The sequence below is a fragment of the Ascaphus truei genome, chromosome 1 (assembly GCF_040206685.1).
Source record: "Ascaphus truei isolate aAscTru1 chromosome 1, aAscTru1.hap1, whole genome shotgun sequence".
NCBI classification, from domain to species: Eukaryota; Metazoa; Chordata; class Amphibia; order Anura; family Ascaphidae; genus Ascaphus; species Ascaphus truei.
Window position 1 is genome coordinate 247,947,616 of NC_134483.1, and position 27,870 is coordinate 247,975,485.

A 27,870-nucleotide genomic window follows, 5' to 3' on the forward strand; every position below is an offset into this window, starting at 1 on the left:
AAAACTAGTTGAAGAGCCCTAGTGTAGTGTGTAGCTGGCCCTTTTCAGCATAGAAAGCGTTACTGAAGAGAATCTGATTTTCATAAACTTTTTAAACACGGTAACTGGAGTCTTCGATTCAGTGCATTGAGTATTATGAAAATGTTAAGTTCATTACAATGCCTCATTTTTTCTTTTTTATCCCTTTGAATATAATTTGGAGATTATATGTATATATATTAGGGTTTATGGAATTATGCAGTATAATCTTTAGGATCTTAACACCTCCTGAGCAGCTGGCATGAAGTGCTCTTTGCTTTAGTTTTGAGCATTTAATAGAATTAGGAAGAGGGGGAAAGAGAATTAAATACTCCCGTATAAACATGTGAATGTGCAATCGAGTCTATTTGGACAGTTAAATACATGGATCAGATATATTTGTGCATGATCTTTAACCATTCTGGTGCTGGCGAAGCCGGTATTATGTTACAGGCCTTCCTGTGCAGAAAGCTTGTACATTTAAAAATAAAAGGTATATTAATATTACTCTAGCAAAGGTCACATTTGTTATGCTTTCATCACTCACTCTTTTCTTTGTCTTTGCTTTAGCACTTCACAGAGATATCTGCTTGTAATCTGGAGTTTTTTTTGGGAGGGGGTTGGGGGGGTGTATTGGCTACTTTGTTTTAATGCGATTGTGATTAAGCCGCATGTGTCATCCTCATTGAGTACCATGGATTTCTCATGATCAATTTTCTTTGTAGTTTTTGCAATATTTGTTGTCATATAACATCCCATGCTTTTTTTCTGGTGATCGTATGCATTTAACGCCTTGAGTTCCAGAGGGGCGGCTGCAACGTATTAAATCACTTTTTAACATCTCTTATGAGCAAGAGTTACAATATAATATATCTTCTGTAAATATGTATGGGCAATAATCTTTTGCATGTTTTGGCATGCCTAATATATTGGTTAAAGTGCTGTAATACTGTATCGATACTCAAAAAAAATTGAGAACCCCCAAGTTAAGTATTCAATGAACTGAAAAACCATTTTTATTTTGATGTTATTTTATGAAGAAAAAAAAAGTTATTTGTTGCTATATGGTTATATATAATAGGAATAGATGCAGCTCTCCTGGAAAAGATGCAGCTCTCGTAAGGTAAGGTGTTTCCCAACATCAGAGAGATATAGTACAGCATATATCAAAGCACAGAAGTGTGTGTGTCGTTCCGTGTCTGCGTCTGCCTTGAGGTACGGGGAGGTAAAGTGTATTGCCCAATGACACACTGGAATTTGAACCACTTCAGAGACTTAAGTTCTTACCACCAAGCTGCTACTCCTTCCCTAAAGTTTCACGTGTATCATTTTTATTTGTCCGTTGCCAACATATTCACCAGGCACAGAGTAATGATGAGAAATAACATATTAAAATACAAAATACCACATTAACGCACATTTCCCAAACTTTCAAGGGAGTGTTTTATGAAACCAGCAACAAGGTTTTGTTTTATGACAACAAAGATTACACTAAAAAACACAAAAAAGGTAGAAGAGCTGGGGGTGCACAGTAAAATGTTGGTATCACCTGCCCAGATATTTTAAGACCTTGTTGGTTTATTTGTTTATTTTGCAGAACTTAATGCTAGATATACCTGACAAACTAGGATAGCCATGGCTCAGATGTTTCCCCCCCTTTTCTGTTTAATATAAATGTAGTCTAGAATTTAAGTAAAGGCATTTAAAGATGACATCCAATGTGAAGTAGATTATTTTTAAAGATTGTAAAAAATACAAAGTAGCTACCCCCCCCCCCCCCACATTAAGGCATTTCATTTTGTAAAAGCTTTTCTTTTTCACCCCCCCCCTTCACAAAAATAAAACCATTCAGTGCTAGAAATAATTTTCCACCTTTTTGCCGTCATCTGCTATTTTCTCTTCAGTAAATAATACATCTCAAGAAGAGGTGTAGGACCTTGTAACACAGACTGTTATTTTGATACAGAGGGAGACCTCTGAATATAAAATGGACGTGCGCGCTCCCCCACGGCAACAATACGTGTCACCTTAAAAAGACGGAGTATTTAAAAACATAATTTCCCCCGTTTCCAGCCTCGCGGTACATCTTAAGTCGAAGATTATGCAAGAAAGTAAACTTCTACCCTGAGGATTATTCCTCGATTAGGAGCCTGTTTGCCCCGAAATGAGATTTGGATGCTTATTTAACCTGTCAATGGAATCAAATGGCCGGATGTAATTGTGTCTGTCTGAATGCTAAATCCATTTAGTCATGGGGAGCTCTATTTAGCTTTCCCCTTTGCAGCTGAGCTGCTGTGTAACTTGTAGCCACTGCATACAATGTGGTAATAGTCTTCAAATGCTCTCCTAAGTATACAAGCACACATTCCCCCCATTTAAAGAGGGACTCGTCATTGCCTTCATCCAGACACCCAGCATGATTCATATAAAGAACCAGTTTGTTTCAATTAGTTTTGGTTCCACTAAGGAGGAGGTTACAGCCTCTCGGACTCTTGCTTTGCCTCATCCCCACATCCTACCCGCACTCATAAACCACAAACATTTGATAAGTGGACTAATGTTGATGAAAAGATATACAAGGAGAACACATTGACACAGCCTTTTTAAAAAAAATATATATAAATATTACCTGCTGCGCACACCATCTGCCTATAAACTGTAAATGTTTACATGACGAGACACTATTCTCATTCTCATGTCCCATTGACACCATTAAAATTATGAGTGAGCGTATTTATTTTCATATGCAATATGATGTTATTCATAGGCTTAAAATATGTATTCCACACTGTCATAATCCAGTAGGTCGCCAGTTTGATATGAACCATTCTCTAAACAGTCGACTGCCTTTATCTCATTCACCCAAACTGGAGCGCTAAGATGGTAATCGTAGAAAGTGATCCTTCTTGAATATTACATTTTATCTTTTCTCTCTCTTACCACGCTTGTTACTTCAGTGAGTATTTGTATGAAGTCTTCAACATAAGAATGTTAGATAAAAAAAATGCTTTTAATCCTGAATAAGTTGATCGTATAACTGCAATACACTAATGTGCTTTATCTCTTCTCCTCTAACTATGTATTACTAAAGAAAAGAAAAAAAAAAGAAAAACATACTGGCTTAACATTTTGATAGCTGGCCTGTTGAAAGAAAATACATTATCCAAATCAACAAATAATTTAACCATAGTCCCAGTAGAGTAGTTTCTTTATATTTTACATAAATATTGCAATCTGAGGATGATTACTCATCATAATTTTGATAATGTCTGTGGTAGGATCTGTAATTATACATGTAGCCGGGTCCCACCGCTCACCTCTGTAGTGAGTGGGGGGAAGGCTGCAGGTTGTCCGGTGCTCCGCGGCGGGTTGCCGGTGCTGGGTGCCGCCATTTTGTATTCTCGCGCATGTGCGATAGAGTTCCTGCGCATGCGCAGTACAGTTGGGATGCGGCGCCATTTTGTGGAGCGGCTCCGCATGGGCTATTTATCCCAGCAGTCCCAGGGGCTGCTTACCACATTGGGTAACACAGCCAGTAGGGCTGCGGGATTTACGTGAGGAGAGTGTGTGTTTCGTGCGAAACAGAGCAGCACACCAATCGGAGCCAGGAGACCAAATGGGAAGGTAGTGTCCAGGTGCCAATGGCTCCCGGACTAGGCCAGATATTCCCTGCAGGCCCCTAGCCCCTTGTAATGTTGTGGCTGCTATAGGGAAGGACCCAAATAGGGACGCTTCCCTCATTATCTGTATAGTGAGTGTTAGTACACCGGTGACGAACGATCTGGGACTAGACCGCAAGCACATCATAAGAGACATTAAGGGACACCCTCCAGCATGAGCTCCCTCAAGAGGCGGACGCCACCGGACAAGAGAGAAAATCCGGTAGACCGCGTCGTGGGACCACGTTGTGGTTCTGCGGATCCAGCATCCAAGTCAGCCTGGTCTGGCCTAAGGCCCGGAAGGTACCCAACGTGCATGAACGGCCACACACACGGGGCAACACTACTCCCCACACTTTGGGCGGGTTTGGCTCTGTGGACAACGGCTGGTTAGGTGCCCAGGGCACCTCAGTACTTTGGGGGATCTCACCAGGGTGTGATCAGTGTATCCATTGCATTGTGGGAAGGTTGATTATAGTGTGTTATTATTAGTATAACTGTGTGCGTGTGAGTAAACTGTTAAACTGTACATGTGTGGTGTGTATTACTATTATTGTATTGGTTCCTGTGAGGGGTTCCTGTTAGGGTTTATCCTGCGGAGCAAGGATCCCTCCGGGGTGGAGGTGCTGCGCTTTGAAGAACAAAAGCATACCACATGCTCCCAGCGGTGGAGGCTTAGGCCTTCTGTGAGCCACAGGTAACGGCGTCAGCACACGTAGTTCCCTTAGTCACAGGGAAAGGTTGCTACATACACTTGTGGTATTTCTACTGCCAAGTTCTAGTAGCTCTTTTGATCCTAGATAAGACAAGTGAGTAGTTGTTGGAATCCATAAGATGTTTTTTTCATGTTGTATACAAGCTTAAAGAACCACAAAATCCTCTTCATATCTTTTTTTTTTTTCTTATACACTTGAATTATTCAACAAAAGACAAAAATACCCAATGCTACATCCAATGTGACAAAATACGTAGTTAAATACTTTAATGTTGGTATTCTCATGAGTAAGGGTCATTTAGTTAAACCCTTTGGCCAAAGCATTATAAGCCTGCAGCCACTTCACGGCATGACCAGTATGCAGGTCCTAACACTACCTGTGAAAATTCTCACTTACCTCTGCAGTGGAGGGAAAATGACCTCATTGGAGCTGTCCTGCACATTCTCCCTCTACTGCAGAGATAAGTGTGTGTGTGTGTGTGTGTGTGTGTGTGTGTGTGTGTGTGTGTGTGTGTGTGTGTGTGTGTGTGTGTGTGTGTGTGTGTGTGTGTGTACATATATGTACATATATTTTTTTACTGTTGTTTGTGAGTTAGCATTTTATTGGGATTTTTTAGGGAAATAAATGTACATTTTTTTTTAACATATTGCACTATGATCGGGCACCTTCTTTGTTGTGTTTTTGTACAGATTAGCCTGGAATTCGTTGGTTCCCCGTGGAAGGCAGCATGTTCCTGTTTGCAGCAAGAATCTATCACTGATCCATACCACATTGAACTCTTTTTCATTTATTTATACAATTGTGATTCTTCATTTTTTATTTATTATTCTGTTTTGTTTTGTTTTTATTATTCCCTTATTTCAATCATTGGTGGTGTATGCTACTCATATTAGTTTATCTCACCAGCAATATTTAGACATACATTTAATACACTTATTTAATTTTATAATTTTTATGATTTACTATTTTTATTTTTATTTGGATCTTTTGTGTTACTTTATCTGATTGATATTTACTATATCCCATATCTATTGGTTTATATAGTTATTACACTGTTACACCTTTATACTGGGGATCGGTTCACATCATTAGGCGCAGTCTTTTTGTGTTTTTTATATATGTACATATATGCACATATATATGTGTGTGTATATTAGAAATATTTGTAATAGTCTTAAATTTGATACAGAATATTAGAGAATTTTAAATCAACTAGGACTTGGTTTAATTTACCCTTTGAATGCCACGTCCCCTCTTGCACGCACGATCACGTGACTGCTTCGTCATTGATAGCGGAACACAAGGGAAGTCCTCCTTCCGTTCTTCATTGTATATCGCATTCTGCGCTCCACAGTAGCACAAGACACTAGCTCCCCTAGAAAAACGAGCGGCTATTTTATGACATAGCTACTACGTCATGTGGCCCCGGCTATACAATATACCCGAACCCATGACATAGCTACATTCCCTGGCACCCGAAAGATTAAGGTGCATAAAAATGTGTCCGGCAGACACATCAGTTAATACATCTCATTAAATTGCATGTGTTGCCTCAATGCTCCCCTTAATTAATCTTGCAACCAGTCTCCAACCCTCAAACTGATGGACACAGGGCCAGTTGCGTAGCTAGACGTTGCGGGCCCCTGGGCAAAAAAATTTCAGGGTCCCATTATGAGTGAACATATTCCGTAGATTTCCCCCCCCCATCCCCCAGCGTGTTGGCGGCCCTGCGAGACCCCCCTTCTTTTACACCTCCTCACTCCTCTATTCACCCCTCTCTCGTCAGATATTTCTCTCACCCCTCTTAGACCCCCTCCCTCACTACCCCCTTTTTCCTCTCACGCTCTTCTTCCCCGCCCCCTCCCTCCTCGGCTATCACTCAGTAAACCCCCCTTCCCTTTCCACACTCGATCCAGCTCCCCAATCCTCCCCTCCATTTTAATTTCCCCGTCCGCCTCCTGGCCACACACAATTTCCCCCCACAATACACAAATTAGAATAACCACCTACACGCACACAACAATACCCCCCTCCCTCCCCACCGCCACCACACACACAGTATACTGCACAGTAACGTCTTCTTTTAATACAGTTACTATAAACAACTGCGTGAACAATGACAAACTATTTTAAAAATGCTCTAATATAAAGATTATCACGTTACCTCAATTGCTGGCACACTACCAGGCACACATAGCACACTGACAGAGCAAACTATAACACACACACACACACACACACACACACACACACACACACACACACACACACACACACACACACACACCAAATTGACACACACACACACACACACCAAATTGACACACACACACACACACACCAAATTGACACACACACACACCAAATTGACACACACACACACACACCAAATTGACACACACACACACACCAAATTGACACACACCAAATTGACACACACACCAAATTGACACACACACCAAATTGACACACACACCAAATTGACACACACACACCAAATTGACACACACACACACACACACACACACACACACACACACACACACACACACACACAGCAAATTGACTCACACACACACACACACAGCAAATTGACACACACACACACACAGCAAATTGACACACACAGCAAAATGACACACACACACAGCAAATTGACACACACACACAGCAAATTGACACACACACACACACAGCAAATTGACACACACACACACAGCAAATTGACACACACACACACACACACACAGCAAATTGACACACACACACACACACACACACACACACACACACACACACACACAGCAAATTGACACACACACACACACACACACACACACACACACACACACACACACACACACAGCAAATTGACACACACACACACACACACACACACACAGTTTGCACACCGCTGGTTTAACCTATACCTTTAACTGCCGGACCAGTATTAGGCTGTTGGAACTCCCAGGCATAATTTGTTTTATTTTCAGTAGTTTGATCCCAGTGACGCCAGCATCATAGCGGCTAAATTAACACATGTAAATATTCAAATCGGTGCACGGGGGTCTACATCTGAAAATTAGAAATACAAAGAGGGCATTTGTAGGCAGATTTGTCCACATCAGTTACAAATGCCACAATTTAGACTCTTTGTTTTTGTCTCATCACCTAAATCCCTCTATTTCCTCCCACTTGTCTCACAGTATCACAGTGAGACCCAATTAGACCCAATTAGGTTATGGTTCACCCAATTAATAGAGTATTGACCTCATGATTGTGAACCACCGAAATGAGATTTGAGTCCTCAACCTGTTTCTTGTGCTCAGACAATCTTAAATTCTGTTGTGCTTGCCTGTGATGTACAATCCCCTGCAATTAGATGTGCAATACCCTTTTCATTGGGTATCAGTATAGACTGGATTAAATAAGAGAAGCACATTTGGAATAAGTGCACAAGTGAAAGGGTCAGAGTTTTCAAAGTGTTTGCATTTCATCAATGTTGTTCCCTGTTTTAAAGCATCTGTTTCTTGTGATATATTATAAAAATTGTCATTTTGGGAAATACAGCATTTGTTGACTTTTTTTCCCCCCCGTCTTGGTGTTTTTTTTTTTTTTTTTTGTTATAGGAAAAAAAATACTCTCTAGTGCTAATGTGTTTAAAATGTTCATCAGGACCCCATACTGTGATCTGCTACGTGTAACAAAATAATAGTAACCATTTAAAATGTTGTAGGGGCATCAAAGGAGCAAAACATTCAATATCCTACATGTTTATTTTTTTTATTTTTTTTAAATAAATCGGTTCTGTAATATTGGATAATACTGCATATTTTAATTTTAAATTCAACTCTTAATGCCATTTGTAATGAGTTTTAATATGCTGTGCATATTTTGGTTGCTATAGCAGGTTTTCAGCCCACATCCCCAACAGTGCCAGATCTTTGGAAACAAATGATCACAACCAGGAAAGTGTTGCCGTGTTCCCAGCAAGAGACTGTGGCTAAACTGCAAACTTTAACAATAGACAATGCTACGTTAGTAAAACGTAGCTGCGGAGTTACTCTGACTGAAGGCTTGATTGAAACTGAAATGTAGCCATGACATGAACCCGGGGAAACAGGATCTTTGCCAATCGTGGGAGAACGGATTAGGTAATACGTTCGTTAAAGGTACTCAAATGCAGCATATACTAAAAAAAAAAAAAAAGGCTGTAAAGGATGCTGCTATGAAAGGGCATAACATATTGTAATAATTAAAGGGCACAATACCCACCAAAGCTAAAAACATGCTATGATGTTGGGGGGGGGGGGAGATTCCATTAGTAGTTCTTAAGTGGTCTTTACACCAAGAGGACTAACTGCAGGTTGTGAAAATGGTTTCTTTTAAAGTTCAAAGCATTGCACTCAAACCATATTATCACAACTTCCTAACATGAGTCAATCAATTGATCACACATTTTACTAGCTCACTAGCAGGAGAAAGTCCTGTGTGTATGAGAGAACATCAATACTTCCTGAGCTATGGGGGTGTCTGCATCATAAAACGTAGCAATAGTCAAGGCCCATCCATAAAGCAGTTGTGGGGAAGTGTTATAGCAAGTGGACCCAATGTGGTATTGTTACTGATACTTATTTCTCAGAGAACCCCTGAGATTCTGAAATGTTTGTTGCTGGAGGGACGAAAATTATTCTTTGAAACATTATTGATGAATTTTTATTTGAGTTTTTTTTGTTTGGTGGGAGCTAATTAAAGGGTTTTGCAGAGCCCCTCATATTTCTGTTTGAGTCCGTTAAATCCAGGCCGTTGGTCGCACTGAAGTACATTTCTCTGTAAACTAGCTCTGAGGTTTATAATGCAGCTGCAAACGCCAAAGCCCCGAGCCCCCAGATGGTGGCTGTTTATAATCCTCATGAGAATTCATGTCCTGGAAGAGACACTTATCTCTCTCGTCCTGGCATACGCAGCAGGCCAAGTGTCAGGCCATACACAAGTTTCACTTCCTTGAATATCATCAAGACACAGGACCTTGTAGAAAAATCTGACAAAGAGCTGGTTTACATAGAACATGTATTTATTTAAAGAACTGCAATTGTTTGTGAACCAGTTGCCACAAACACGCGTGGGAAGTGTGCGAAGACTGAAGAAGGGTCTTGGTTCAAAATAAAATCTCATACTGCCTTAAAACTGCAGCTCTGTATCTTTATCTCCTTGTCCATGTTTTGTGTGTCTCGTTTGTGATACATTAGTGGAAAAAATGACAGAAAAAAATGATATTCAATACGATTGTGGCATACAAACAAATTGATCAGAAAGAAAAATGATCAATGCAGACATTCAAACATAAAGTGCTTAACCTAAAATGTAATTGTGTTATTGGTGTGGACATGCAAATGAGTACAATACCACCGGTGTGTCACTTTTAGCTCCCTCCCTATAGATAATATCCATTGGTGTATTACGCAGCTGTTTGATCCAAGCATGGTCTTGACACAAATGCAGAGTCGGTAACAGCTATTTTGCTGTTTTCGAGTCATCGGTTTCAAAATGGTTGCTGGCTCTGCATTGTGAAGCTTGAAGCAGTCTGCTGGCCATGTGCAGGCGAGATATATACGGTATCGCAGTCTCGCGTAGAAACATACATGTGAAACACTCATTAACTGGGGTCGTGCAGGCCAACTCCAACCCATGATGTTGACATTGGACTCTGCCCCTGGCAATTTCATACCAGCTGTTAAAGCATCTAAATACAATTTTTTACACACCAACTTACTGGCAGAACATGGTAATGTAAATGTACAGTATATGGTCCAGATGTTATAAGTGCCAGCGCTTTCTGCTCCAAAATCTTTTCTGATCTGGCACCTTTAGAAAACTAGTTGAAGAGCCCTAATGTACAGTAAGGTTATGATGTCTGGATAAACAAATGCATGTCACTTAATTTGTGTAGCCTGCTCAAGAATCTTTCACTTAACATCTGTGTTTTAAGCACTGTATTAAGACCCTGTGTAATTAATATATGACAGGCAGAGAGAGGCTTGGAGAGTAACTAATAATTGTAATACTGTATTTGTTTTGTTATACAGCACTGACACTGTAGAGTGCTATAAGTAGAATGTTGCAGATACAGTGAGTCCGTGACCCAAAGAGCTTATAATCTAATGTTGATGCCTAAGGCACAGGTAGATGGCCTTTCCCAAGGTCACAATGGGAACAGACACGGGATTCCCCGGCTTCAAAGACTGGGGCATTGCCACCGAGTTACTTCTACAGCTCATTGATCCCTAAAGTAGGCCTACTATTTCCACTATTTAGGTATTTCAGACCACTGGCTAGATAAGTAATGCATGTGCTGGATATTTACTGTCGCGTGTTAAAATGTTAATAACAGTATGCCCATTGCCTGCAGATATCTTGTCTGTGTTCTTGGCGTGTTTACTATTACAAGGCTTCCTGTCTACCTCATATTGATAGTAAGGCCCAGGGGAGGTGAAAAAAAAGGAAAAAGATGGAAAACCACAGAATTCATCTTCCGATCTTAAAGCCATTTTTATTTTTGAGATGTGTAGTTTGCTCAGGCTGACGACGGCTCACGGACTAACATGAGATTTCTTTCTAGAGTTAGTTGTACATCAGTGCTTAAGATGACACATATATAAGGTATAGTATATACATTTATTTTTTCTTTTTTAGAAAAAATATGTTTGACATTCATTATGAAAACTATAGCACTACAGTTATATTTTCATATGACAAAAATAGCATTTGAATCCCAGGACACACTTGAAAATGAGATTGTGTTATCGTAACACAAGACATGCCATAGGTTTGGTTGAGAAAAAATGAACTTGCCTGTACCTCAACACACTTAAACAATGCACTTTAATGGTGTAATATTATACAAACAAAGCCATCTTATTTTATGAGTAAAACTCGTAGAATCTGGTGTTCATCAGGAAAGACCTTGAGGACAACATTTATTAAGCACGTTGCTGCCTTCCGTCTGGAAGACACCCTAACCTGACGTGTCCCAGTGCAGGAAAGGAAGGGGCCTTCTGCCAACAGACTGTTTCGTCAATATGGGGGCTTAGTATTGTGAACAGTGTACCTAAATTGCGTGGGTCAACTTTGTAAGAATGAATCCAATGTTGTGCAGCACTTGACTTGCACTGTAGTGTTTAATAAATACCTGGTCCTGATATCTGCCATGATGGGCCATACTGGAAGCGTCAGACAGGTCAGTGTAAGGCCGTGATTATACCAAAATCCGCGTGCGGCGGCGCACGGCCCGATGCAGCACGCCTGAAAAGCAGCATTAAATAAACCAATATAACCGCTCATACCTGTTGCGGCGTGCGCGCCGCATGGAACTGCACGGCGGATGTCTCCTGGCGCGATCCTCAGATTTGTTCTTGGTTGGCGACGGCCACTTGCCTTAGCGTCGACGTGGCCGGTGGTGATAGTTTCCGGCGGCGGGGTGAGTGACGGCATAGCGCCTGCAGCCGTTTGGTTGCGGCGAAATGGCTGCAACTAAATGTCCTAGAGAGTTCTGGAGTGCCATGTTTTGGCGTTCTACAGTGCTACTCCACGTGGTACACAGCACCTGTCACAGCTGTACTGTGGGTGTGTTTGTGAGTGCACCTTATAGCAGAACTGTACTAACAATCCATAAGCCGAGGGATGGTTTTAATAAAATTATATTAACCATAGAAAAAAACATGGAAAGGGGAAATTGCATTTGTTTTGATGTTAAAAGGGAGAAAAACAGTACAAAGTACAAATAGTACGGAAAGAAAAGAAGCATTTAATGTGTCTCATAATGGAAAATGTTGAGAATCACTGCAATTAACTTATCTTTGTAAAATTGTCGAGCTGCAGAGAAATAATTGTAAACAGAAGCGGAACACCGTTCTGAGCACATTGAAGACAATAGATGGTAACATTGCTGCTCTGAGTATAGTATATGGACTCTTCCACTGGCGGTCTGGCCCACAAAGGGCTTTTTGATGTGTCCCTTGGAGACAGTGCTGTTTTTCACACTCACTTGTAAGTCAAATTAATGTAAATATATATGCATAATGTTGCAGTATAATCTTTTCCAAGCCTCTAAAGGTAGCTATAATGACATTACTACAGTATAAGCTTTTGTAGCCCCTTATGTTTTCTGATCTGATCCCTTGTAAGAGCTAGTCAAAGAGCCCAGGTGCATATTATATAGGATTTGAGAAAACTTAGACATGCATATAACACATACATCTATGAATAGGTGTTCAAATAGTTTTGTGTTCAAAATGGGCAATTTTCAAAGCATCTTAACCGTCTAAAATATTTGTTTTGTATGGCAAAATGATACAAATGCATACTGCACCGACACACTTTATTTGAGCAAATACCCAGTATGTACCTGGCAGATACCTGGAATGTGCCGCTCCTCACCTCTGACAAGCCCCGTTGCGTTTGCCTTCCCAGCTTGGGTTCATGCCTGGCTGACGGGCGGCTGATCTGTTAAATGATAATGATTAGGATTTAATAGGCTGCAATGCTTCGCGTGTCTACCAGATGGCATAAATTCATGAATTGTATTTCAGTATATATATATATACTGTGCAGTATTGCAGCCAGCGGGAATAAAATGCTTCAATCCATGCCTGGAAAATAACGCAATGCACTCGGGCAGAAAACAGTCACAAACCTCAATACACCCGGGTATACCCGAATTCGTGGGACTAGCCGAGCTCGAATAAAGTGTGTCGCCAGTGTACATTTCGTCAAATTATTTGAGCTGCAGCGTCGTTATTTGTCGTCTTCTGTGCGCAGAAGATACTGTGTACTGTAGTTACTTGTAGGGAAATAAGTACGTTTATAACGAGTGCTGTGATACCATCAAAACGTTCTGAGAACTTTGCCCCTGAAGCATTAATATGGCATTCGGTCATGTTGTATACCGTAAAGTGTATATGAGACAGCAAGTTTTCTTTATATACATTACTGTGCAATTAGGCGCGGAAAAAAAAAATCAGCTTTTACATTTTTTTTTGTTTTATGCATTTTTTTCTTATTACATTTGTGTACAGGAGCACTTGGGCGGCAATTCCCACAGACGCCTGTATGAGTTGAACTCCTATAATGTTCGTATGTTGCCCGTTAGCATGGGCGGATAAAATTGTGTTAAAGATTAAGAAAATCATAATTTTTATCTTCTAATGTTACTATGATCCATTTTCGACTGCCCCCGGTTTTTTTTTTAACAGGACGGAATCGGGGGTCAACTGGCGTCAAACACCGCTATTTTTAGACCTGGGTTTCCCGGGATACTAACCCGTGAAGTTCCTGGGTTTACATCTCCCCCCAGGGGACACCTCAGCTGTGACTTCCTATTGGGCGGTCATTTAAAATCCAGAAAGTAATGATCATATTTTCCCCAGTAATTATCTCGAACTGGGGGAGCAGGTGAAAATAGCGAGGTTTTTGGCTCTAGGGGACCCCCACCGATTCCCATGCTTTAAAACTTGCAAATTAGGATGGATTACGGTCACTTTGTTTTTCAAACGCTTATATGTTCTGAATGGCGCGTCAGATTTAAAAAGCGTGGGAAAAAGCAGTAATAATAATGCAAATTCAAATGGCGGTCAGCGCAGACTGCTGCGTTAAGTTGGTGTGTGAAGGTGATGAAAGGGCGAGGGCTCTGGAAGCTTTGTTTTTGTTGGCTCTATCTTGTCTGAAGTGGAGCATTGAAGATGTTTGCACTTTGCAGCGAGCGTCTTTAATAGAACATTGGTAATCTCCTGAGGTCATGTGCAAGGTCAGCCAAACACTGAGAATGATGCATGTTTTTTTCAAATACATTTGAGGGGGAGGGGGCGGCAAGGGGATCTCCCATTGCGGTGTGCTGATGAGAATAAGTAAATTGCCTTTATAGGCTCTGTATTATTGGTGTGTGCTGTCTTGGGCAGATTGCGAGCATGCTTTGTGTGTGTGGTTTTAGAGACATAGCAGGCAATATTATCCCCATTAACACGAAGCAGCACGCAAAATAAGACCTTAAATAGCGTGTGCGTTATCTCTTCGAGCATTGTTTTCAGAAATCGCATTAACGGGAGCAGTAACACCTGCTACATCTGTACACAGAGCGAACAATAGGGGGGAATGGTAACATTACTTAAAGGCCCGATCCCACTGAGCAACATTTTGGGTTTGCGAGAACTGGAAAGCACTCGGGCGTGTAACAAATTGTTTACCTTCTGTAATGCTGGTTTCATAATGTACGTTTTTGATTAAAAATAATAATTTGGGTTTTTAAAGCATATACATTATTGTTCAAGAGCAAGTTAATTTCTGACGCACAAATAACCACACAAAACTTAGTAGGGGGAAAAAAATGTGTTTAATAGCTTTTCAGTTTCCAAAATGTATCAACAAATTTCATGGAAAATATAATCCTGTTTTTTAGGGGATAATAACGAGATTATACAGAAATGCGCAAAGAATTATGCAGTTATCCCAAAATCGCAGGGGTTTGCACATGAGCACATGTGAGAAGCTTCACAATATGGGCTGCGTGTCACATCCCCCAAATGTTATCAACATTTCTCTAGTATGGCTAACGGGGGTATGTGATTTAGGATATATAAAAAAAAAAAGTAAATACCTATTTTCAGAAGTAATACAAAAATTATTCAAAATATTTAAACAATGCTGCTTTAAAATGTAGTGTCTAGCTATACATTTTAACACTTTGTTTAAAGACATAATTCCTAATCATTTTTTTTTTTTGGTGAGACGCATTTATTATGTTGTCTTTCAATAAACATTCAAATGCTTTCTACAAATAGCTCATATAATTTTTTTTTCTGAAGCATTCCAGAGCGGCGTGCTTGTATTTTTACAGTTTTGTTGATGGTAAAATTGATCTATTATTTAATATTATTAAAATATATGCTATTTCCCCTCATTGGAAATGTTAGTTGTTATCAAATGACTCTTATGGTAATAAATATATTTAATGAGAAATAAATAATAGGTGCAGTATTTTGAAAAGTATCTTGTTCTCCCCCCTAGTTGTGTTGTTTTTTGTAGGAATTGAATCTTTGAATGCTGCATTTATATAGATATAATCATTTTGATAAGGCAACTAATTTGCAATTGATGTTTTGATTAAAAGCTCTCCATACTATGCAGTATTGCTTTAACCTGAAGCGTGCTGATTTACCCCTTTTATTTTACTTTTAATGTGCATACATTCAAATAATTAGACGTTTAATCAGTAATTTCATGTAGTAGTACTTCTAAAGCCTTCTAGACAAAAAACCTAATACTTATACATTATCACAATCTAGTATTAAACGCATAGTACATAATTGCCAGGTTATATTGCCAAGTTGAGGCTAGCTTAATTTTTGTTCAGAATTGTAATTAAAATCATAGTAAAGAGGTTTTTTGGTTTTTGTTTATATATGGCCTAATTTATGCAACTCTTGACGGAAAAGCGTGTGAAATGTGGAAGTATTAGAATTGTGTTGGGGGATTGGAGAGGCTGTAGAAATAGCTGTATTGGTTGAGTAGAGGAATAAGTGCTACTTGAAGAGCGGCGAGTGCTTGTGTTCTGCAATTATTGATCTGCTTCAGTCAAAACGAAGGTCAGCGTTCAGCGTTCAGACAGGTCTTGAACATGGAGAGAGGAGTTTGCTGTAAACGCAAAATATCTTTACAACTGCGCGTCCCAGAAACACTTTTCTAAGCTGAATATCACTGTGTAGCAAATACATTTCCACCAGGAAAATATTTTGCACATTTTTTTTTTAGAACAGAAATTAAAACTTGGCATTCCAACTTTTTTTTATAATTGTAATAACATAACCGGGTTGATAAAATGCTATTTCAGACGACAGTGAAATATAGTATTATGTGCTGCTTGTTTTATATTTTTATTTTAAGTAAACAGTATTTGGTGTGAATTGTCTGCTACTCATTAATTATAATGTTTAATTAGAAGTTTCTAAATCAGCCTGGTTAAGGGCATTTTTATCATCGGTAACATTTCTCGTAGAATAATCTCATATAGATAAAAGGAGAAGGCGCTAGGCTCCACTCTAATTTTCTGCACATAATTAATCGACTTTCCTCATGAAACCCTTTTGCACAAACCGTTAACAATGCGAGTGTCTCATTTGCCTGCTGATGAACAGAGGGGAAAATCGAAATTAAAACTTTAAATACCACTATTTAATTACCCAAATGGCATTGCCTGTGTTCAAGAGTGTCTGGGATTATTCTGTTTTTTCAATTTGTTTTTAATGCTTCCTTTAGTAAAAGCTGTCGGATTCCCAGTCCCATTGCAGCCACTGATGAACTATATAAAGATAAATGACATTATGGTAAATTCCACTTAATGACACACTTTTTTTAATTTTACGAACACAGACATTTTCTGCCTGGTGAATGAAGGCTAATTACCTGAAGATCGAAACAAAACAACTCCTCATTTTCTGAGATAATAGAAAAGAAACGTTGCAGATTAATGATGCCATTTACCTCTTTAAAATATATAGAGGGAAAAACAAAATCTGCCTTTATCCTGATAGCGCAGTTCCCAGAGGAAACGGGCTGTAAAATGAATCAGAAGTCGCAACTTAATAGGTTATTAAAATTGTTTGAGCACTGGCTGCGCTGGTTCATCTTCCCATAAATTTAAATGAAAGATCTGTATTTTATTATTTCTAAAATGCAAAAGCGTGTTTATAATACCAAGGGGAACAAACTCCATTATTGACAAAACATTTTTCAAGTAATAGATCCACTTTATATAATTGTAAACCATTTCCTGTTTTTTTGGGGGGAGGGTGGGAGGGGTGGGGGTCACAATTGATGTCTTTTGATCTCCTTTCTTAGAAGAGTGAATAATAAACACACGCAGTTATTATTAATTTATTATTAAATGTTTTAGTACATCAGTGGCGTACTTGAGCACATTTCTCACTGATGACCAGAAAAGCAGTGTTTTACATGCTCTCTGCTACAAATGTGTGTAGGGGTATTTTTCATTAACGCATTGTTCACACGCTATAAAGGATTAACAATAATGCCTTCGCAGCACCGCCATGCCAGTAACAAAAGCGGCATCCTAAGAGAGGAAATACTGCCTTAATATCTAGCTGCACCTCCGTCTGTGGGACTTTGAGGGATCTGGAGTCATGTGGCTGTTTAGAATTCCACTGTCCTAAATGTGTACTTGTTTCACTCAATTGGCAAAAGTACCAAGTGGATCAAAATAGAGGATAGAGGAGATTACCTTTTTAGCAAGCCGAAAAAAAAGGTTGTCATAAAATACCAAACTAACCTTAAAGCTGCAGTTCAGACTCCCGTTTTTTTTTTTTTTTAAAGTTTTTTTTTTTACTTCAATAGTTTCATGTGGGCAATCTCTACTTACCTAAAGAACTGCATAGCTGCCGGTCAATTAGTTCTCCGTCTATTGATTAGCAAAGTTTGGCGACATCTTTAAATATGGGGAATGTAAATCGTTGCTATAGGAACAAGCATGCTTGTTAAAATAGAATTTAAGAAAATTGGTCTTTCAAAGTTGTTGTTTTTAAAACAGAAAATGCTAAAAGTATTTTTTCTTACTACAGAACTGATTTATTAAAAAAAACACATGCAGGATATTGCATGAACTGCAGCTTTAATTAGCGTTTGTATTTGATAAAAGTTGCTAAAAAATGTTTAGGGAAACTTGCATGCTTAAAGAATGGGTTGGAACTTCAAAGTTTGGGTTTGGGGGTGTCTCAGACAATAGGGTTAACTATGGCACAAAAAAAATGGCAATGTGATTTTAGTATATTCCTGATTATAGATCTGCATCACACCCAAACCAATTGAATATAAGGGTTTACTTTAATAGGTACCTCCGATCACTATAATAACACCAATTGTAAACGCAAGTGCAGATGTAAACTTTTGTCAGAATGATTTGCTTAATCTCTTATTCCAGCGCGCTTTACTTAAACTTTAACGAACGTAACTAATAATTGTATTAGATCGTACAAGCAAGAGATTTCTCGTGGAAAGAAAGCTGAGAGGACCTGATTTAGCAAGTATGTTACTGTAGTTGTTTTTGCTGAGCTGGGTAAAAAAATGACGCACATGCAGTCGCTTAACTAAAAAGCTACATTTTATATAGCCAACATCTACTATTTGTTGTCATGAAGATGCACACATTCACTCATAGAACAATCTGTTATACTTGGTAGAATTCTGCCAAATTGGTCCGTGATTATTCGTGTAACCTTTCTGTACTCTATGTATTTCCTGGACAAACATTAAATGAAGCGGACACGGTGTTCTCACACCATGCTCTTTAGCTTGGAAGCTTTCTTTAGTAGAGAGACGTCTTTGTGCTTCTTTATAAATATGCTACTATTATCGTTCTACCGTTTTTTTAAGTTTATGCTGCACCAGACCTACTATTTATTTATCGCCCCCTTGCCCTACCCCGCCCCCAAACACGAGAAGCTGCCGAAGAGAGATCCAGCCCATGAAAAAACATGTAGAAAAAAATATTGTTACAAAATTATTTGTAGAAAGACTGTATTTAAAAAAAAAAGACAATTTTTTTAACATATTTGCTATAGATATGTTTGCACGTGCACAGGTGTGTCCCAAGATGTTATGTGAGAGCTATCCCAAAAGTATGGATCTCTTCTACAGAAATGACAACAAGTATTTACTGTATTGCAGTATTTTAATACAGTAGTTTTACATGTATCTCTACGTGAGCGACTGCAAGGTACAAATGATTGCCCTGTCTCCTTTCTGTTTGCTAATTTTTCTTGTTGCAAGCTTTTTACACATTGTTTCGCCTTTGTTAAGGTCGGGCTGCCCTTGTAACTCTTGCTCTTCGCCCCAGCGCGGTGCCTCTTTGCTGGTTTGTTCATTCACCTTGTCGACCTTGTTGACCCTTGTTCTCCCCTCTTAGCTTTTTTGTCAGAATGAACACATTGAATGTTTTGGCAACAAGAAAGACTAGGGAGCGAAAAAGGGAGGGGGAAGGGTGCTGGGGGCGCACATAAATTAGTATTCCAAGGAAACCCAGCCTCCTCAAAGAAACAAACAAGCATGCTGTCTCCGAAAACAGAAACCATTCATTTAGAACTAAACACCACAAATGGGCCTGTAATATGTGGCTTTGTTTTCTATTGACCGGATGTAAATGTGTGTTCTTTGAAAGCTACTCAATTGCATGAAAGGTCGCCTTAATGGTTCCTAGTACTTCAGTTAAACTCTTTACAATAGTAGATTGTAAGCTCACAGGAGCAGGGCCCTCATTACTTCTTTGTATCTGTTAGTGCATGTTTGTCCTTATTTGTATGCAACTCTGTTTATGTAATTATCACATCTCAGTTCCCCCATTGTACTGCGCTGTGGAATATGTTGGTGCTTTACAAATAATCGATAATAGGATATTGCATGCTTCATTGTTTCCTTTTGGTGGGGTACGTTGGGATATTCTGCACGAGCCCTGCCATTGAAGACTATGGATATTCTGCGTTATAACGTTATATGTTGTGTTATGCGAGAGAGCAATGAAGTTTGCTACAACTGTGCCACCACTTGCACTGGGCTGAATGAGTGGCTCAGTGAGTAAAGGCACTGACTGAAAACAATGACACTGAGTTTGAAGCAGTGGAGCCTGGTTCACAAACCCCAGTGTCCGTCCGCTCCTTGTGACCTTGGGCATGTAACTTTATCTCCTTGTGCCTCAGGCACCAAAAACATAGATTGTAAGCTCTACGGGGTAGGGACTGTCTGCAAAAATTCTATCTACAGTGCAGCGTACACTGTCAGCGCTATAAAAACCCCATCATTATTTGCCTCTCTCGAGTAGCACACAGTGCACATGCATGTTAGTTTATACTATACGTACATGTCAGCTCTCCATGGCAAAGATCCCATCCTCACTGTGTTACGGCTCATGCTGTTATCCCGTGTATCATCATTCATTTGCCTATATTGTACTACTACAGTAACAATAATAATAATGTCATATTCTGTAGAGTTTTTATCCCATTGGAACTCAAATTTCTACACAATTACAGTATAGCCTGTGGTACGCAGCACAGTGCATAGAATTGTAGACACAGTCCCTGCCCAGTAGAGCTACAATCTGTGTTTGCTGACGGAGGCAAAGGGAGATAAAGTGACTGGCCCAAGGTCACAAGGAGCCACCCCATGGGTTTGAATTGGTCTTCAAACTCAGTGTCATTGTTTTGAGTCAGTGCCTTTACTCACTGAGTTCCAGATGTGCAGTATCATAGAATTAAACATCAGGCAACTTAATGGTTAAAAAGAGACTATCAACCCCATTTAATTCAGGCATTATGTATACCCAAGAAGTGTGTACATGGAGACATTAAAATGAACATTTATTAACATTTTCGATAAAAAGTGTGTAAAATGTCAGGCTCACAAATGACTTGCCCTAAAGACATAAGAGCTCAATGTACTAGGTGTGTTTTTCGACAAGGATTCCCCTAGACGGTTTTGTGCAATTTTCATGTCATTGGAAAATTGTACCAAATAGAGAAGAATCTACAATACATCTGATCTGAGACGCGCTATTAGAGAGGGTTGGGGTTCCTTACAATGCATCTGATCTGAGACACGCTATTAGAGAGGGTTGGGGTTCTGCAGAATTTCTCAATATAATTATACGGTTCCTTAACAAAAAAAAAGGTTGGAAACCACTGTATTAGGCAGTTTCTCGTCTTACATTAAAGCAACAATCCAAGCCGGCGATTAAAATAAATATATATATATATTTGAAGCACGGGTTTTCTGGACCTCAACCCCACTAATTTATTTCAGCTCCCGGGACGCCCTGCTTCCGGAGATACCTCCGTAGGAGTTGCCGGTAACACCTCGTCTCGGCTGCCAGGGATCACGTAATGGGTGCTGTTTAAAGATCTCGGGCCCTGCAAGCCAATAGGAAGCCGTGACGTCATTGGCCCATGTGACTTGGGAGCTTTAAACCTTAAAGCCCCACTTGCTCAGCCAGAGCAGCTACCGACACCCCTTTCTGATATGAGTATCTCCAGAAGTAGGATGTCCCTGGAGCTGAAATTAATAGGGTTCAGCTCCGGAGACCCCCTGCTTCAATGTGATATAAACAAATGTGCAACAAAGTTCACCGGCTTGGATTGCTCCTTAAACATATACCAGCGATGCTGTACTCTAGAGTTAGACCATTCGCTATTGATGTGTGATGCTTGCTCTGCCTGTATCTTATTTATACATGCGGGTTGTAAGCGCCTTGAGGAATAAAAGTGCGTATACAGGAATGCTCCATTTTTAAAAACCCATTTTGTAATGTCTATAATCATCTATCCTTTATATGACATACTCATGCGTTGCCTGTTGATTTTTTTTTGGAGGGGGGGGGGGAATTGTCACGTACAGAAAATTTGGAAATACTCTAACTCAACTTTAAAGTACTTAGTTTATGTATTGGTGCAGCGTAATCAAACGTAGTTGTTAAAAATACAATTTTTAAGGTGTCTACCTTTTAGCAAGAATTGCTCTGATTTCTACAGCAGTTATTTCCCTCCTTTTTAATGCTGTTTCTCCCAGAGACTCTTTTATTTTGAAGTTTAAGTAGTGCATAAAATTGGCATTGCTGCCTTATAATTATCGAATAAAAAGTGTTCTAGTGGCAAAAATAAAATCTGTAACATTAAGAGAAAAAACTTTGCTGCACAGTTTTTTTTGCAGATTTACCTTGTTTTTATTTTTAGCACATTGGAATACATTTACATTTGTAGGATTTTATTGCCATTTTCCACTTGTAGAGAGGAAGGTAACAATTATAGGATTACACACACACACACACACACACACACACACACACACACACACACACACACACACAACCCTGTAGTAGTGGGTTCCTAATTGTGTTTTGGAGTACTTCTGAGAGGTGCATAAATGTGTTTGTTGGAGTATTTCCTGGTGCTTTGGCTTAGACTGACGCATTTCACATTCTGCTAGGCATATTCGTTCCGCAGAAGTTGATCATAATCACCCTGGAGACTACACTGACATTTTCTTTAAAGGATCTTTAATTGACGGTCCATTCTTGGAATCTGAATATCTGCAATCTTTCACATGATATAATGCTTTATCAACTGGAACAGATTTGGGGAGGCTCCATGAGTCACGGAGTGTTGCATGTCTTCAGACAATCAGTGGGAAATGTTTAAACGTAACCTCAAAAAGTGCAATATAATTTTGAAAAGTACAACCAATCAACTAAAACAAAAAACATTAAGCAGTAGGGTTTGCATTTTTAGTACTAAACTGTATTGCAGAATTAAATATTAATGATTAGTAAACTTTAACCACTTTATTGGATATTTTCAAATGCTCAGCAACAAAACGCCAACTTTTAACTCCTAAACTCATGGTGCTCAAAACCATGCACATACATATATAATTTGGAGATGGATGAGGTTTTTATTAGAGATGTGAGAACCTTAGGGAAATCGATTAACAAATATATTTGAGGACCTAAGAGTTTTCGTAATTTTGCAAAAAATATATATTTTGTGGTTTCTTTTTTTCAAGGAATTAAAAGTTAGCCCCTTAATAATTTTTTCATAGGTTTGCTACTTTCAATTTAAAAAAAAAAAAAAGCCACACCTTAGGCCACGCAGTCAGTGTGATGCAAACAATAGTCATGTAACCTGCCTGCAAATTTATTTGGTAAAAATGTTTTTCTCTGTTTCTTTCCAGAAACACTGCAAATTTTGCAGCGTTTGTCAACTCCCGTGAACAGTTTGCACATCTCTCTTGTTTCTAAAAAGTAGTAACAAAGCGCTGGTGTCTTCAGAAAGCTTACTGGGTACCTGTTCCAATATTGATTATGCACAGTTTTAAGCACAAGAAGAGTTCTGGATAGTGAAGTAGTTTGTATATGACGCTTTGATGTCCTGTGAGCCGTTTCATTGTGTCTGCAACATTATGGCACTTTCAGCGCTTAAAGTGGTCTGTAAAAATATAGTGGTACTGTGGCTGACCAGAAAACCCCCCAAAAAAGACCATATTTGTGAAAGATACACAATATGTATGCTGAATGCAGGAACAGATAGGCATTTTTAAACAAATCCACTTTTTATTGACAGAAAAATGGAACAGTAAGTGTCACAAATATAGCGGCACTGTGGAGAGTTGTGTAACTGTGCCGATCTTGATTCGACCACTGGGTGTGCTTCGCTGTATTAGGTTAATGCCTCCCATTTGTTTTGAAATGGCGAATACCATGCTGCATGTAATATATGCTGCCTTTGTCCTGAAGTGAAGTTACAAAAGCGAGTGGTCGCTCCAGGATTCCAGTAATGCCGGCATTTAAAAAAACAATACACAAATTGATACGCAGCTGCTTATCTCTCATGATCCCTGCAAATAACAATACAAATGCAAGAAAGATGGAGGCACACAGGGACGAAGTGCAAATCAGTGGCTAAATGTAATTTATAAAAAGGCAGAACAATTGGCGTTCTAGGGGACATAGCCCCTCCCTAAGACAATGACACCTGCCAATAATGTCGTTTCTTAATATTTGATCACCATTGATAACCGGTAGATGAATTTTCAGCTGCATACAGTAGAAGCGATTTGCAAAAACAGTTCTATGATTTGGACCAAGTAAGAAGAGGTAATAGGACAGAGAGGCTGACCTTCAAATATCCTCCCTTCCAACCCCCCCCCCCCCCACAAATTGTACTATACAAAGGTTTGCAGATAGTGCTAACAAAGCGGTTATTGTTCATGAAAGAATTGAGAATGATGTCTCCTCTGATACTTAAGCTAAAACATTTTCAGCAGAGGATAAGTGAGATGTAAATTAAAACCTTCCCATTCTGAGCTAAGCACCATCGTCTGCTGAGTCAGGTCGGTAAGTTGACATTGGAGTTCTTCATTTCATCCTAAGCAATGACAACTCTTCCAACTATTTTTAGCTGCACTGTATCCTAGGTTTTTGCGAAACCGGACGGACTAGAATTGTATTGTCTATTTTCAGAAGGAATCTTCGTTTTACAATTTTAGACATCGTGGCATAAAACAGCATTTCCATTCTGTGTGTGTATGTGTGTATCTAGCTATATTATATAGATATCTATATATATATATATATATACAGTATATATATTATATAGATATCTATATATATATAGATATCTATATATTATATATATATAGAGATATCTATAGATATCTATATAGATACATACAGTATATATCTGCAAAGCACCACTGCCTCCAATAGTGTAATATGCCTGTAATTATTAAAGAAGGTGGAATGACCTTATCTACACTAGCTGCACACTCACAATAGTGGACTTATGAGACATTATTGTATCTGACATACCAAGTGTGGACTATTGATATCTGCATGTGGGCATAGACTCTTGGAAAAACTAATATACTTTGAGACCCTTTTGCTCAATAAATATATTTAATACATATATTATATCATGGACTTGACTATATTGGTGTTGAACACACTTTTTTCTGTTCTCTCTCTCTATATATTTATATATTTGTAGTATATATATATATATATATATATATATATATATATATATATATATATATATATTAGATTTACAGGTAGATATATATTTTTAGATATTTATATCTTTATATATTATTGTCCCTTTGCGCAGCAGAGACTGTTGATAGCAGTGTTTTCTGTCAGTGATTTCTCCTTTGCCACTCTGTCTCTATGGGCGAGCACAATCCCACAGGACAAAATCCAACCGGATCTCAACTAGAAGAAAAATCGAGACAAGCGCACCAGGGGGTAAACATCACCATAAATATATTCACAGTAACAAATAGTATTAAAAAAAAAAAACTTATCAAGTAATCAAAAGTGAACGTCGTAGGCGGAGCAGTAAGGTATAATTGTCTGTGTCTGTGGAACGACAGAAAGGATTGCATAACCCAAATCTCCAGAAAAACCGTTAGACCCTCTGTCCGCACGTGGGAACGTAATGACGTGCATATGACGTGGCATCTACGCGCTTCACACCCTGAACATTCTCCCTCAGGAGTGTCTGAGAGTATGCACTCGTGTTTTAGTAGTCGAAACAGAGAAAGGGACGTACCTTTGCAATGTTATGGAGGAAGAAACAGAAACATTTTGTTAGTTTTTGAGGGGACAAGGAGGAGTCAAATGTAACCCCTAGACAAAGTACTTACAAGACTGGGTGGATAGTAATGTTATTGACCGTAATGGAGGAGGGAACAATAGGGCCTAATATGGAAGGGAGCATGAGGATCTCTATCTTATACATATTAAATGTAAAGCAATGGGGGCCATCCATGCAGAGATTACAGATGGGCAGTCTGTGGTTTGTGACTCAATTTCAGGTGTAAGGTCAGGTGCAGATAGATATAGTTGTTTCTTATCAGCATAGAGATAACTCAAGCCAAAAGATTTAATGAGGTCACCCAGAGAGAGATTATATAGAAAGAAGAGTACGGAACCTAAAGCAGATCCTTGAGGTTCACCAACAGAGAGATCCATAGTGGTAGAAGTAGGAGTTGGCAAAAGAGACTGAGCAGCAGTGAGAGGAGTAGAAGGAAAACCAGAAAAGGGCAGTGCCACAGATGCCAAGAGAGAAGAATGTGCAAGAGGTGTGGTTAACATTATAAAAACGAGAAAATCGGAATCAAGTAGTTTCCTTGAGAGTTGGCAATGTGGTGGTCATTAGCTACTTTGGTGAGTGGTGGTGTTAGTTGAGTATGATGTGTGGAAGCCCAATTGGAGAAAGTCAGGTTGGTTACAGTTGATGAGGAAATTCAGCGTCTGTAGAGAAACAAGACGTTCCAGAAGTTGAGGCAAAAGAGAGATGGGGTGATAGAGGTAGGGTCAAGGGTGTTATTCGTTTAATTAGTTGTTTTTTTATCGTGCTTATAAAGAGAGGGAAAAGTGCTAGCGCAAAGTGATTAGTTGAAGATGGGTTAGGATGGAGAGCAAGGGAGAAGCTAGAGGTTTAAGGAAATGGGTTGAGGAGATAATCAGCTGAGACACTAAATAAAGGTAGGAGGCCTAAGAGGAGGTTTTGAAGAGACTGGATTTTTCTGCAGATAACTTCCACTTTGCCCCTGAAATCAGCAGTTGTAGAGGAAGGCCAAAGAATGGAGTCAGACAGAGAAAGGGTGGCGTGGGTTAGGTTTACCTGCTTACATATGCCAATCCTGGCTATAAATTGAAGGTATTCAGGCTATAAATTGAAGGTATTCAGGCTATAAATTGAAGGTATATAAAGAAAGTTAAAGTCAGCAGTTTTTAACTTTCTTTATATACCTTCAATTTATAGCCTGAGTCCAATCAGAATACAAGGGTCTAACTAGGAATAATAGAGACTCTAGGATCAATAGAGATTGTATTCTAGCAATTGTCATACACAGGATTGGCATATGTGTTTAATATTCTAATAGGCTTGGGCATTGAAGGGGTTAATGTTTTAGACCGTTTTCGCAGGCTTTTATGTGTATTTAATCAGTCAGTTACCGCTTCTCCCCACTCCGAGACGAAGCCCTATCTGTAAGGGTGAAACGCGTAGAGGGGGAGATTGCGGTGTAGCCCTTGTGTGTTTTGTTACAATGAAGTTGATTGAAGAACATCCGGGAGCTTCACTGACTCAGGCATGCGCAGTTGCGCCGAAACCACTCTTGTATGCTAGGATATATAGAGACATATGGGTAATGTAGGAATTGGTAAACATACACAAACTACCCCACAAACCTCAAATCAGGATGAAAATGACTCCTTGTGGGATAGTTAATTAAAGGGTTAATTAGCACCAGCTCTATAAGCAGAGCTTTACCAAATATGTATTTGAATGCAGGGAATGTACAGTAAGATACTGATGCATAAAAATTAAAGGGTGGAATAAATTATTGAGTGTAATTTGGACAATAGGCTGTATGATGCTTTTTATTAAACTAACATATAGTTTACAGCATGTATACTCCTTTGATCAACCGTTTATTTTCCTTCACGTGTACAGTGAGATCTGAAAGTTTGCACATTGTAAACGACCTGTTGGACCATTTAAGTGTCACAAAGTAATGGTCAAATACAGCTGCTAATCTCTCTTGCCAATATTGAGAAAAATGTCTGCTCTGCCTGGCAGTCTTGCATATGTACACAGTGCAGGCTTGCTATGGTACACAGTCTAGGCAAAAACATACATTTGCAGAGATGCCAACCTCCAAGGACCAAAATCAGTGAGATTTGGTGGTTCTGGAACAAACAATGGCATTTTAATAGAAAAGTACTGATTTCTATAAGTGAGACTATTGAAGTATGAAACCCCCTAATACTAAAAATCAATGAGACTGGGCAGGTCTGTGTTTCATTGTTATAATTAATATATATATATATATACACACAGTATATATTTATATCTTTACAA

The 27,870-nt window shown here is 39.1% G+C and overlaps 1 protein-coding gene across 4 annotated transcripts in view; it reads left to right on the top strand.

Annotated features, from left to right (window-relative positions):
* Positions 1-27,870, top strand: part of ZCCHC7 (zinc finger CCHC-type containing 7) — a 174,623-nt gene that overhangs the window by 54,422 nt on the left and 92,331 nt on the right. The gene's annotated exons all lie outside the window — the stretch shown is intronic.